The 15,000-nt window shown below is 37.5% G+C and overlaps 1 pseudogene; it reads right to left on the bottom strand.

Annotated features, from left to right (window-relative positions):
• Nucleotides 1–432: 432 nt before the first annotated feature.
• On the bottom strand, nt 433–4,935 carry LOC130868314 (vomeronasal type-1 receptor 4-like; annotated as a pseudogene).
• Nucleotides 4,936–15,000: the final 10,065 nt, after the last annotated feature.

Here is a 15,000-nt window from a genome sequence, read left to right as displayed (position 1 = left end):
CAGTCCTTAGAAGTGAACAATCTCTACTTAGCTCTGCAGAATGCATGTGGTACACATGCAAGAAAAATGCACATATACATAACAAAAAACAACCAACAAGATGTAGAAATCTTATCTTGATTCTTCAGTTAAAGGATTTTTCTCCTGGATATATTTTCTCTTGTTCATATATACTTTGCCCTTTACCACATAATAATATGTATGAAATGGTGATTCTTCATTTTTTTGAAAAATGCTCATTATTGCATAGAAATATATGTAAAAAATGTTGAAATAAAATAACCGATGACCCATCCATATAAAATTGGAGTCAGCTATAGGATACTTGATATATCTAAAATACAATCTTTCTATTATACAATAGATAAAAGAATATGTCAATATATAAGAAAACATACACAACCAAGATTCATATCACCTAAGAGGGAACTATCACTTATCACAACAGGGTAAAAAAATGTTAGTAATAGACTTGATATTACTGATAAGAGCAAAAAGGAAAACTATGGGAAAGCATGTTTCTAGGGATAGAAATACAATATTCTCCCCATAGTATAAGACCTGTGGAGGTGATCATAAAGAAAAGACGAATGGAAGAATGATGTAGGTGGGCCTTTTGTCTATGTGTTATTTTCGTTGGTTAATAACCTTGGCCCTTTGATAGGACAGAAAATTAGGTAGGCAGAGTAAACAGAACAGGATGCAGGGTAGAAGGCAATGAGGCAGTAGCCATGAAGCTCTGGCCCAAGATGGATGTAGGTTAGAATCTTCTCGGTAAGCCACCACCTTGTGGTGCTACACACATTAATAGAAATGGGTTAATCAATATGTAAGATTTAACCAGGCAGTGCTTAAATGAATACAGTTTGTGTGTTGTAAAGCTGTTATTTTGGTTGTAAAGCTAACCATGCAGGAGCCAGGTGAGACAAAAAGCAGGCCTGCCTGCAGCTCCTTCTACAAATGGCACCCAAATGTGGATAACTGAATCATCAGAAAGCTTGAGAAAGCTTGGGAAAGCATAGAGTAAAGCATGTTTTCTTGGTGGCAGCAATTTCTTGTGTCTTCTCTGCTTTCTAGAGGCAAGCAAGTGCTCTCATCTAAGAGAGGCTTCCTGATGCAGCTTTAGCTGCAAAATCCTGCAGCTTTTTTTATAGGTCCTGCCATGAAACTCTTAAACGGTGTTGATGAAAAGCTGAATGCATGCTTTTCGGTTTTCAGCCATAACAGGAAAAAAGCTGTGCCATTTTAAAATGCCGGCTTTCTGGGCTGTCCTACCAGGGAAAACTCTGACTCTTTCAGGCAGGCAGTCCTGCTGAGTGTGGTCTGTGAGCAGAATGCTGCAGCATTCTTATTGGCAGGGACCTTGAAACGCCATAGAGTTGTGGCAATAAAAATGACTACAGCTGGTACCTTCGCAGTGAGGCTGGAAAGCTAAGGAATGGGCTGGATCTAGTCATCAAAGCCATGGCTTTCATCCTCTCTTAAAGACTCATGTAGTCAAAAAAAAGAGAGATATACAGTAAGGAGAGATTCAAAGAAAATAACTCTAAATAGTTTACAGTGTGTTAAAAATATGTGCAGGGTAAAGGTTAAAGTTCTTAAAAGTAAAAAAGAAAAAATAGGAATAGTTAAGTGTGGTGGTACACACCTTTAATCCCAATGCCTGGGAGGCAGAGGTAGATTGACCTCTGTGACTTCAAGATGTAGTAGCATGCACCTTTAATTCCAATGCCTGGGAGGCAGAGGCAGACAGATCTCTGTGAGCTCAAGGAGAGCCTGATCTACAAAGTTATTCCAGAACAAATATATACAGAGAACCTGTCTCAAAAAATAATAAAAGTAAAAATAAACGAAATAGAGGTTAAAATAAAGCTAGAGAAAGATGGAAAATACACAAAGAATCTTGATACTGTATGCTATTATGCTCTCTTTGAATTGTTTGAATGCTGAGGAAGGAGCAACAGCTGCTAAAAGATATTTGCTTATAAATGCTGCTGAACTTATCCAAGATAGATATTTTGAAAATACCTTGACTTCAAAATTTGGATCTAAGGTTATGATGCTTTGGAAAAGTTCTTCTTTTGTTTTCACGGAGAATGAGACACTGTGGATTGCTTCTATCCCAGTATGGTATGATAGACCACGCCCTCATGAAAGGTTGCTGTGAACACCCTCAAAAAATTATTTCACTCAACTGCCAACTGAGATGAACCTGGTACACAGGTTATACCATGAAAGACCTAAATAGCAGCACCCTCATACAGCAGTAAGCAGTTTGGAGAGAAAAAACTGTGCCCATATTCCCAAATATTGTTTATAAATGTTCTTTTACATTTAAAGGGGGATATGATATAGATATGAATAATTTGCATTGGTATGGATTTTAAGGTCAATTTTGTTATATGTATATGTATTTCTGATCTTGATTAAGGCATGTGATTGTGTAGTTCATTTAAAAATGTAATATATAATTAAGAAATATAAGTTAATAGATAATCATCAATAATAGTCAAGCTTGTAGTCGTGTTAGCTAGATTTTCTAGATATATAGAGGTATATTTCAGTTAGATAGGAATTCTTCATATCTTTCAAAGACTACAGAATATGGCATTTAATGTTTTAATAACTTAGGGTTTTCTTGACAATAAGACACATCTGCTCTTGGCAGCACCAGCTACTTCAAAAGGAGGATGGGTATCAAAGAGGCTCCTTATGGAGTTTGATAGCCATTTGGGAAAGAAACTGCTTTTGCCTAGACTGTTGCATAAAATGGACACAGAGAACCTGCAGAGAGAGGACTGTTGAACTTGCCTAAAGGTGAGATGGTCTTTTGGGGTTCCTGATTCATGAAAGAGTCTGTGAGATAATCTGCAGGACACAGCAGAAAGTGACTGAACTGCTTTTGAAATTTCCTGCTTCATGGAAATGTCTGCTGGATACTATGGGCCTGTAGGCTGAAGACGGATGCCCCAACAATACAAAAGAACTTTGAGTGACTGTTCAGGTAGTGAGTTGTCTCTGTCATTTCTATAGTTTTAGAAGTTTCTTACTTCTCATTTGCTTAGGTAATATTATATCCTTCTGGAGTCTTTGATGGAGTTGAAGAATATATAGATAGTTATTGTTTTTCTTAGTTATGATAAAGATAAAATAGATATAAATATTGTAACTGTAATTCTTACTTAATAACTGTTTTTATAAGTAATTTTACTATTTTAAAGTGAAAGCCTTTCTTTTTTGTTTAAATTGAAAAAGGGGAAATGATGTAGGTAGGCCTCCTGCCTATGTGTTATTTTCATTGGTTAATAAAGAGACTGCCTTGGCCATTTGATAGGACAGAAAATTAGGTAGGTAGCGTAAACAGAACAGGATGCAGAGTAGAAGGCAATGAGGCAGTCACCATGAAGCTCTGGCCCAGGATGGACATAGGTTAAACTCTTCCTGGTAAGCTACCACCTTGTAGTGCTACACACGTTAATAGAAATGGGTTAATAAATGTAAGAGTTAGCCAGGCAGTGTTTAAATGAAAACAGTTTGTGTGTTGTTATTTCAGAGCATAAGCTAGCCAGGCTGCCGAGAGCTGGGGCGGCAGGAACGCAGCCTGCCGCTCCTTCTACAAATGGCGCCCAACATGGGACTTGAACCCATGACCCTGAGATTAAGAGTCTCATGCTCTACTGACTGAGCTAGATGAAGGCCTAAGTCACAAACAATCCCACACTAGTTTGGAATTATGATTAATAGAATGGTTATTTATTTAAGGGGGAAAAACTTACAGATCACTGTCCCAGACAACAGCCCTCTGTGCAATCAGGAAGGGAGCCAGAAGTCAGAGAATGAGCAGAGGGCAGTGGCAGCTTTTTTAAAGAGAGAGAGACCACACTCCAATGGTCTGGTATCTCAGCAGCTATTGGCTGAAGGAATGGAAGGAGCTCCTGCAACCCCCCCCCCACTTTTGTTTAAGTAAGAGAGTTCTAAACCTACTACAAAATTATATACAATAAGTACAAATATCCTATTCTAAATAACTTAAATCTTGTATAATAAATAACTTGTCCGAGTCATGAGAGGAAAGTAACTACATTTATATAGTCTTCAACCCCATCGAAGATTTGAGAAGGGAAATAATGTGCGGGACCAGGCAGGATGAAAAGCAGGCCTGCCCGCAGCTCCTTCTACAGAAGAAACTGAATAGGCAATGACAAATGTGAAGACTAGGATTATTATAGTTTGCATGGCTTTGTCCTCAGACGAGACTTTCAGAAAGTCTTGAGCACTGCGGATATGCTAGACTTGTCTCTTCAGTCTGTAGAGAACACTCACCATGGAGACACTTGAGCAGGCCAAGAGACACAATTACAGGCCATCAATGAAGCATAGTACGGACATATATACAGAGATTGTCACATTACTGGAAACAAACCCTGAAGAGTTTCCATAGCTCAACCACCTAGTCACATTTTTGTCAGAAATGGGGTCTGACATTCTTGCTGGAGTCAAGATATTTAAAAGCATGTGTACAAGCCAACTGAGTGAGCAAGAGAGACAGATGAATGTGTTGTCTCTGTGTTTAAACTTGATCCCCCCGGGTTACTCAGGCTGATAGTGATTGCTTGTAAGCTACTCAATAGGCACATGGCATACAGGGACAGCCTGCTCATTTCTCCGTAAATATATATTATCATTTAACATCCAAAGTCATGCAGGAACTCCTTAAACACAAAACGTGTCATTTTTTTGTGGAATGACTTCTGTGATGATCAACAAGAGGTTGGCAAAATTCAAGTCTCAATTATTAGGTGTTTGGGTATTAAATGCGTTCCAGTTAATATCAAATGACACAATAAAATAGTATTGCAGAATTTATAAGCATTTCCACTGAAGTCTGGGAGAAGAGAAAATTGTCATCATCAAGTTGTCAGAAGCTATTTTCATTATATTAAAAAATAAATAAATTTGGAGGTCAGTGTTGGTGCAAGCCAGCACTCAGGAGGCAGAGGCAAGCAGATTTCTGTGAGTTCAAGGTCAGCCTGGTCTACAACAGCTAGTTCCAGAACAGGCTCTAAAACTACAGAGAAACCCTGTCATCAAAAAACAAAAACATAATAAGTAAATAAATTTACTAGATTCAATAGATCGTGGGAAAACATTATGAACGTATATCATTTCATAAAGTAAGTGTAAATTAAATATTCATCACTCTATTTTATTTATACAGCTCACTCACTGAAAAAGAAGGTTTTAAAGTATTTTTTACTGTATTTTGGAGATCGGATTTCTCTGTGTATCTTTAAAACCTGTCCTGGAACTCACCCTGGAGACCAGGTTGGCCTATAACTCATAGATGCTCCTGCATCTGCCCCTTAAATACTGGGATAAAAGAGTTTGCCACCAACTCCAGTCTTAAAATAAGAATTTTTTAATAAAAGTATATAATCTCTGCTCTTTCAATGAAAATAATGAATATGTTTCCTAAAGTTTAATGTTTTCCCTGGACATGGTAGTGGAGCCTTTAATTTTAGGACTCAAGATACAGGGTCAGACAGAATTGTGAATTTTCAGATAATTCTGTACTCCAAAGGGAGTTTCACAGAGTCAGGGATATACACAGACAAACCCATCCTAAGCAAGAAAAATGAATGAATGAATGAATGAATGAAAGTGTAGGATGTTATATGTTTTCATTGATTTGACTAAACACATTGATTTTAAGTAGAATTTCAAGAAAACCATTTTAAGAAAACCATTTTAAGAACATACCATTACTTCTGAAGTTCAACTGACTTCAAAATTCATTAAGAGAATAGGAGAAAATATTTGAAAATCACATTTAGAGTGAGTAATTAAATATTCAGACTATTTCATAATATCTTATTTTAATATTATTTTTTGAGTGTGTGTATGGAAGCTTGCTTATTAATCTGAGGGCCAACAGAGGCCAGAGTGATGACAGCTCCTACAGATGGTTTGGTAGTAGTCACTAGTAGGAGCTAGGAATGAATTACAAATCCAGAGCAGTGAGCAGTCTTACTCAAACATTCTTCATTCAACTCAAAAATAACATTTACAACTAAATTACTAAAACATAAACTATAAAACAAATGAAGATGGATTCCAGACATTGTTAAAATTCCTAAATCAATTAAAAAATATCCAAAATACTTCCAAACTGAGGCTCAATATCACCAATAATTAGAGGAATAAATGCAATTAAAGTTTCAGTGAGAGATCACCACATACTGTATAAACAGGTATTAACTGAAAGAAATTAACCAACATAAAAGCTTGTGGTAAATCTACTGAACACACGGAGGAAAAGAACCCTTGTGCAGATGCTCCAAGAAAGTAGAACAGGGACGTTGTACAAATTAGTATTTTCATTCTTCAACAAAATTGAAAAAAAATCACTACCAACCTCTTTGTTACTGGTACTGAATTTCCCATATTTTGGATCATCAACTCTTCTTACTCACTTTGGCAAATGCTGCACAAGGATCAGAGGAGATTAGAAGAAACAATCCCATATGGAGAATGAACAGTGTTGAGTAAGAAAGATAAATGAGGAGACTGGCATTCCCTGCCATTGCCCTGCTGAGTCTCAGCAGTTCTCCTAAAGAAACTCATGAATACAGTTACTTCTTTGATGATATTTGGGTAACTCAGTGAACAGATGGAATGATGCTGAATGACATTGTTTAAAATGGATGTTCACATGAAAGCATGGGTTTATGTCTATATACACTCAAATTTAACCAAAATCAATGTTGAATTATTATAATGTTGATATGCTAAAACTCTCTGAGGAAAATGTTAGTAATATAAGATTCATAGAGAGGCAAAAAGACTAAGAAAAGAGGAAAATAATAAGATTTAAAGCATGGCATTACATGAATAATCTTTGAATATTAATGGAAACTACCAGTGGAATGGAAATATTACCTAGAGGATGGGAGAAAATCATTGACTTCTGTACTTCACTCAGGAGCTCAAACACTAGAATGTTTAAAGGAAAATAAAGACAAAAATTGTTCTTCACATATCTTTCAGTCAACAAAAATGGTTAATGAAATGGACACATACTTCTTTAAAGAAAAACCACACAGGGGCAGTAACAATTTTTTTTAAAGTGTTCAACATATTTAGCTTTCAGGGAAATGAAAATTACAAATACTTTGAGACTATTTCTCCCCAGAATGATTAATATTAAAAGTATAAACAACAAATAGTATTGATGAAGATGTAGATAAATTGATCATCATTCTATACTTGTAGAAGAGTAAAGTACTATGTTCACTATAGGAATAAATACAAAGATTTCTCAATAAAATTAAAGTAGAATTATATTATACTACATCTCTGTAATTTCTGGGCATACAAGCAAACGAATTCTGTCCTACCACAGAAATGCTTGCACATCCATGTAATCTGTTGCATTCTTTCCAATAGCAAAGAAATGATTTCCATCCTAGATGTTCATCTGCAGATAAAAGAACCATGGTCTTAATACACAGTAGAATATTTCATCTGGAAAGAAAAATGAAGTTTTCAGGAATTACACAGTCTTTAAAAATAAGCAAGGTGTCAGGCAAGCGTGATGGATATTAACCTTCATCAGGCGATGTAAGGAGACAGAGACAGAGACCCACATTGGAGCACCGGACTGAAATCCCAAGGTCCAAATCAGGAGCAGGAGAGAGAACACGAGCAAGGAACTCAGGACCGAGAGGGGTGCACCCACACACTGAGACAATGGGGATGATCTATCAGGAACTCACCAAGGCCAGCTGGACTGGGTCTGAATAAGCATGGGCTAAAACCGGACTCGCTGAACATATGGGACAATGAGGACTGCTGAGAAGTCAAGAACAATGGCACTGGGTTTTGATCCTACTTCACGTACTGGCTTTGTGGGAGCCTAGGCAGTTTGGATGCTCACCTTACTAGACCTGGAAGGAGGTGGGAGGTCTTTGAACTTCCCACAGGGCAGGGAACCCTAACTGCTCTTCGGGCTGATAAGGGAGGGGAACTTGATTGGGGGAGGGGGAGGGAAATGGGAGGCGGTGGCGGGGAGGAGGCAAAAATTTTTAATAAATAAATAAATAATAAGCAAGGTGACTTAGACTCTGAGGAAAAATATTGCATGTTCTTTCTCAAACAAGACATTGATCACATTGTGCAAATGTATTGTAAGTGTCAAGATAAGGTGGTTATAAAGTATGAAACCAAAAAGGAGATCCACTGATGAGCGTAAGATAGATGTAGATGTAGGGGATGATGGAGGAATTACTTTTATTTAATAAAAAAAACTGCCTTGGCCCATTTATAGGCCAGCCCTTAGGTGGGTGGAGTAAACAGAACAGAATGCTGGGAGAAAAAAGCCGAGTGAGGAGTCGCCATGATTCTCCCACTCCAGACAGACGCAGGTTAAGATCTTCCCTGGTAAGCCAACTCGTTGTACTACACAAAATATTAAAAATGTGTTAGATCAATATATAAGAGCTAGCCAATAAAAGGCTAAAACTAATGGGCCAGACAGTGATTAAAAAAATACAGATTCCGGTGTAATTATTTTGGGTAAAGCCATGCGGGCAGCCGGGTCCCGGGGACGCAGCCCCGCTGCTCCTATTTCAACAGAATGGCGCCCAGCATGATAATGAACTCCACGTCAAACCTGAGAGGGCTTAAAAAGGACACAGAGAAAATTTAAGACAGCTTTTTGCTGTTTCTGGGTTGCGTGCCGCAAAAAAATCGTCCTGACTCAGCAGCAGGAAAAAGCTGGCTGTTTTAAAATGCCGGCTTTCTGGGCTGTGCCGCCATCACGATCTCTGTCTGGCTCCTGCGGGAGACAGAGTCTTTAAATGGAGCATTTGGAGTAAAGTGCTACGACTTGCTTGATGGCCATGTGGACTGTTGTGTGCCTGGAACTGTGTGTGGCTCAGGGACACCAAATGGTTCTAAGGCAGGAGCGGCTCAGCTCCGCCATGGTAAACTGTGCTGGCCTCAGGCAGAAACTACCGTAATTACCATAATAACAGCGCAGTTAAGGTTTAGACTGGCAGGACACAGACAGTACCATATTACCCCTACATGGTGCAACTTAAGTTTTTAAGAAGTGCTTAACATTTTAAAAAATGCTCCTGGATAGTAAAAAAATTACATATTCACAACAGAACTGATTCAGACACTGTTAAAAAAATGTACGTAGGCTTGAGAAAAAAAATATATATATAAAAAATAAAGTTAATGTCTTAAAAAAAGGGTAAAGTCTTTAAAGAGACAAAATACAGATAGTTATAGATTAAAAAAATTAAAAAATAAGCCATGTAAAAATAAAAAATTCACAAAGAGTCTGGATTTTTTGTATTATTGTGTTTTCTTTAAAATTTTTGACTGTTAAGGAACTAACTGCAGAGAGACATTTCATTATATGGACTACCAAGCTAAACCAAAATGGATACAAGGGTATTATGATTTCAAAATATGGGTCTAAGGATATGATGCTTTGGAGAGGGTCTTCTTTTGTTTTCACAGAGGATGAGACCCTGTTAATTGCTTCTATCCCAATATGGTATGATAAACCACGCCCTCCTAAAAGGTTGCTGTAAACACCTTCAAAAAATTACTTCATTCAACTGCCGACTGAGATGACCCTGACACACAGGTTACACCATAAAAGACCTAATTAATGACGCCCCCATTCAACAAAAAGCAGTTTGAAAAAAAAAAAAACTACACCCATGTTCCCAAATATGGTTTATAAATGTTCTTTTACATTTAAAGGGGGATATGATATAGATATAAATAATTTGCATTGGTGTGGATTTTAAGGTCAATTTTGTTATATGTATATGTATTTCTGATTTTGATTAAGGTATTGTGACTGTATAGTTCATTTAAAAATGTAATGTATATAGGTTGTTAATGGATAATCATCGATAATTGTCAAGATTTTAGTCATGTTAGTTAGATTTTCTAGATGTGCATAGATATATTTCAGCTAGATAGGCATTCTTCATATCTTTCAAAGACTGCAGAATATGGCATTTAATGTTTTAATAACTTAGGGCTTTTCATGACAATGAGACACGTCTGCTCCTGGCAGCACCAATCTACTTCAAGAGGATGATGGGCATCGATGAGGCTCCTTATGGAGTTTGATAGCCATTTGGGCAAGAAACTGTTCTTGCCTGGACTGTTGCATAAACTGGACACAAAGGACCTACAGAGAGAGGACTATTGAACTTGCCTAAAGGTGAGATGGTCTTTCGGGGTTCCTGACTCATAAAAGAGTCTGCGAGACATTCTGCAGGACACAGCAAAAAGTGACTGAACTGTCTTTGGAATTTCCTGCTTGATAAAAATGTCTGCTGGATACTATGGGCCTGAAGGCTGAAGATGGATGCCCCAACAGTACAAAAGAACTTTGGGTGACTGTCCAGGCAATGAGATGTCTCTGTCATTTCTAGAGTTTGAAGTTTCTTATTTCTTGTTTACTTAGGTAATATTATATCCTTCTGGAGTCTTTGATGGAGTTAAAAATGGTTAGTTATAGTTATAGTTTTCCTTAGTTATGTTTTCCTTAGTTATGATAAAAGATAAAATAGATATAAATATTGTAACTGTAATTCTTGCTTGATAACCGTTTTGTTATATGTAATTTTACTATGTTAAAGTTAAAGCCTTTCTTTTTTGTTTAAACAAAAAAAGGGGAAATGATGGAGGAATTACTTTCATTTAATAAAAAAACTGCCTTGGCCCATTTATAGGCCAGCCCTTAGGTGGGTGGAGTAAACAGAACAGAATGCTGGGAGAAAAAAGCCGAGTGAGGAGTCGCCATGATTCTCCCACTCCAGACAGACGCAGGTTAAGATCTTCCCTAGTAAGCCAACTCGTTGTACTACACAAAATATTAAAAATGTGTTAGATCAATATATAAGAGCTAGCCAATAAAAGGCTAAAACTAATGGGCCAGACAGTGATTAAAAAAATACAGATTCCGGTGTAATTATTTTGGGTAAAGCCATGCGGGCAGCCGGGTGCCGGGGACGCAGCCCCGCTGCTCGTATTACAACAAGGGGAATCAAGGGTAGGGCAATAGGATAACTGTGCTGAGAAAAGTGAAAAGGATTGTAGCCAATATGTGGAAGGGTGAGAGGGAATCAGAGGTGAGGAGGAGAATTAGGAAGAGGAGAATAAAAAATAAATTACTTTGATGACACACAACGTAGGCTTAGTAAAATTTTTATAAAGCTAAGTCAAATAAGTATTATAGTTTCATAGTAAATTTTGCTATTTAATAATGACAGTAGTTACAGCCAATGCAATGTTACATTTCTACACTCAATACTTAAAAATTCTATAGTCATTCTTATGATATTTCTCTCCTATAGAAGTTTTATAATAATGGAATGACTGGGGATCAAACTCAGCATCTTCTTAGTGACATCATAAAAGAATAATGAAGAATCCAAATCAATCTTCCTTCTAAAAACTTGAACTATAAAGAGACATACAGGAAGATATGATGGTGGTGCATACCTTTAATACCAGCACTTTGGGGACAGAAGCAGGCATGTCTCTGTAATTGAAGGCGACCCTTTTTTATGGAGTTAGTTCTAGGACATCCAAAACTACATAGAAAAACCCTATCTTGGCAAAACCAAAGCCTAAACAAAACCTAAAACCTAGAAAGAGACATGCAAAAAGAGACAGAGAAAGGGTTCAGGTGTGGGGATGGAGGCAGAGACAGGGAGAGAAGAGAGAAACAGAGGCTGATAAGAGAAGATAGAAGCATGAAAAGGAGAGGACAACAGTAATAAACAAGGCTTGGTAGCAGTATATTGAGGGAACAAGATTTACATGGGTTAGAGAGAATTGGGACCGTCTCCTTTTCCCAGAGGAGAAAATAGCTTCAATTTCATTCAAAGGTCCGTTGAACTTCCCACTTCCAAATCCAATACCAGAGTCTCTTGCTCTGACCCTGTATGTACTTGAATGAATTTTGTTTGTTTTATTCTCTCTCTCTCTCTCTCTCTCTCTCTCTCTCTCTCTCTCTCTTTCTCTCTCTCTCTCTCTCTCTTCCTCCTCCTCCTCTTCCTCTCTTTCCTTCCTTCCTTCCTTCCTTCCTTCCTTCCTTCCTTCCTTCTTTTTTCTTTGAATTTACCTAACTAGCTATCTTCCTATCTTACTTTTACTACTAACTGCATTCCTTTCATTAGAGTTGTTGAAAGAATTTCTTGATATAGATTTTAAGAACAACTAAGATAAAGAGGGGCACTTGTAAACTAAGCAAGATGCCTTGAGAGCACCAGCATGGCCTCTCCAAGGAGTGGTTTTTCATGTCTTTAGTTCCGGTCAGTCACCTTAGTGCTAGATGGCAGCATGTGGGAGTGTGTGGCCATGAGAATTGAAACACTGCTACAGCTGTGATGAGACATTCTCCCTCATTTAAATATTCTTGATCTCCTTGTGTTCTTTCCAAGCAGATTGGATATTTTCAACTCACAGCTAAACTCATGACAGTGTCTCCACTAGGGTCTGAAGCAACATTTAATTGACTTGGACCTGAGTTCCAATCAGAAAAACAAATATAGCACAAATTACACAAGTAAGCCAAAGAAAGCAATTAGGAATCAGGATGGAAACTTTTCTGTCAGCCCCTGGAGCACAGAGAATACAGCAGAGAGTCATGAAGAGGGAACAGGGATTCATGCTATTAAAGTATATGTAAGTGGCATTCTTTTGGTCCCAGAGGGGCTTTCCCTATTACCTAGCATCCTAGACAGTTCCCACATCTCAAAACTGTGTGGTACCAAAGGAATTCAGGAGAATTAGCTCACTGATGTGCCTAATCATAGATTATGTGGATGACGGCTGCCATAATCTCACAGCATTACAAGTTCCTGTGACAGAGTTCCTGGTTCCACTCAGAACTTCTCAACTGGCCCCTACCCTAAACCTGGTTACCCCATGAGCTTCACTTCCCTTGCCCCAGGTTCTCTGTCATATAAAATCTCAGGTATTTTTGCCATGCACTCTTGGGATCTTGGTTCTTCTTTTAGTTTTTTAGACACATTCTCTTCTCTAATGTTTTTCTCTCACTCTTCCTTTCTCTCCTCTTCTTGCCCAAAAATGTCTAGTAGATTAAAGTGACCCCTCGCTATGGACTCTTCCAGATGCCTCTGACTGTTCTCCCCACAATATATTCAATAAAAGCCTTCTCAATGATACCATTAGCACCAGTCTTTTTGACATTTTATTCTAAATCTCCAAGTATTAAGTTGCAAGGGATAAGAGGTCATAGGTCTGTATGTATCACATCCTCCACAAAAAAAGATTACCAAATTACTTATCCATGTTTTGTGTGAAACTCTTTGTAATTTCCATGCTGTAGAAAACTCCATTGTATATAAGTAAGACAATTTATATTGACAGTTCTTGGTTAGACCCTATTAGTTTGAGATATTATGAAGCAGGCTGCTGTGACCTTTGTTTTATGTTAATCCAAGTGCAGATAGACATACATTTTGAAAAAAAATGACTTTCATTAAGTATTACTATATTTGGAGGTTTATTTTTTGATATAATGACAGAAATACTATACTATATTTATTACAGTAGCATAACTTCCAGTAGCCATAGCAAGATGTGATTCTTTGATCTGTCTTTGTTGACTCTTGATTGTGGCAATATTTTAAATTGATTTCAAGTATCTGTTTTGTAAATTAACAAAATTCTATGTCCAAATATACTCCTCAAACAGGATGAAATTGAGTGTTTTCTTAATGATCTCTGTCCATGAAAAAAGTTTATTATCCTAAAAATGGCTACCCAGGCGATGGAGAGGTTGCTCTGTAATCAAGGAGCTTATTGTTTTTACAGAGGATCCAGTTTATTCCCAGCAACTTCTCAGAGGATAGCAGGTATCCCATGTGATCCTGTGTCCTCTCATGACCTCCATAAACACTAGGTTTACATGTGGTAAACATGCAAACATACCCGGAAAATATTTATTAACATCAAAAAAATATTTAATATAAAAATCATTAGCTATGTAGTCAGTGGACAGCATTCTTGTGAGTTTATTCAGCAATAGACTCAGGATCCTGATGTGTATGAGGTGCTTAAATCACAGAATATTATTTTCCTGTGCTATCTGCTCAGAGAGAAGGAAGATGAGTGTGCCTAAAACCAAGACTGTGGTAATCACTGAAGGAAATCTTTCTTTAAGAAAGCATCCCATAAATTCTCCGGCAGAATTAGGAAAAAAGTTTGCATGTGCATTTCTCATTCATGTACATACAAACTTTTTACTTGCACTGAGAAATATCCTTTAGATTACATTTTAATAATTTAATGAAGTAAAATATCTAAAAGATAAAAAATGTCTCTACATAGTATTTTAATCCAAGGGTCTTTTCATGAACGTGATGTGCTGTTACTTGTATTATTTTCAATAAAACTCTGATTAGATAGTGGCAGACAGGAAGTATAGGCAAGGTGACCAGTCAGGAAGTAGAGGCAAGGCATGGAGAACTCTGGGAAGAGGATTTTACAGTCTACAGTTGTGACCCAGATGAAAAAGACACAAGAAGTGAGTTATAGGAATTAGTAAATAAGAAGCCCGAGCTAATGGGCCAACCAGTTTATAACTAATGGAGACCTCTGTGTGATTCTTTGGGATTTAATGGCTGCAGGGTCTGGCAAGACAGAAAATCTCATTCAACAGAATGGTGCCCAACTTGTGGCAACTGCATCCATATAAAGCCTAAGAGAGCTTTAAAAAGTAATTTTAGACATAAAATAAGAGCATTAAGCCCAGCTTATTGACAGCAGCACTTTCTTGGGTGGGCTCTGCTTGTTTGAGACAAGTGCTCTCATTTAAGAGAGGCTTCCTGACTCAGCTTCAGCTGCAAAACCTTGCAGCTCTTTTAAGAGGTAGTGCCACAAAACACTTAAATGGTATTGATGAAAAGCTAACTACAAGCTTTTTGGTGGTGA

Source organism: Chionomys nivalis, chromosome 2 (genome assembly GCF_950005125.1).
Source record: "Chionomys nivalis chromosome 2, mChiNiv1.1, whole genome shotgun sequence".
Taxonomy (NCBI): Eukaryota; Metazoa; Chordata; class Mammalia; order Rodentia; family Cricetidae; genus Chionomys; species Chionomys nivalis.
This window is presented reverse-complemented; position numbering and strand designations above follow the sequence as displayed.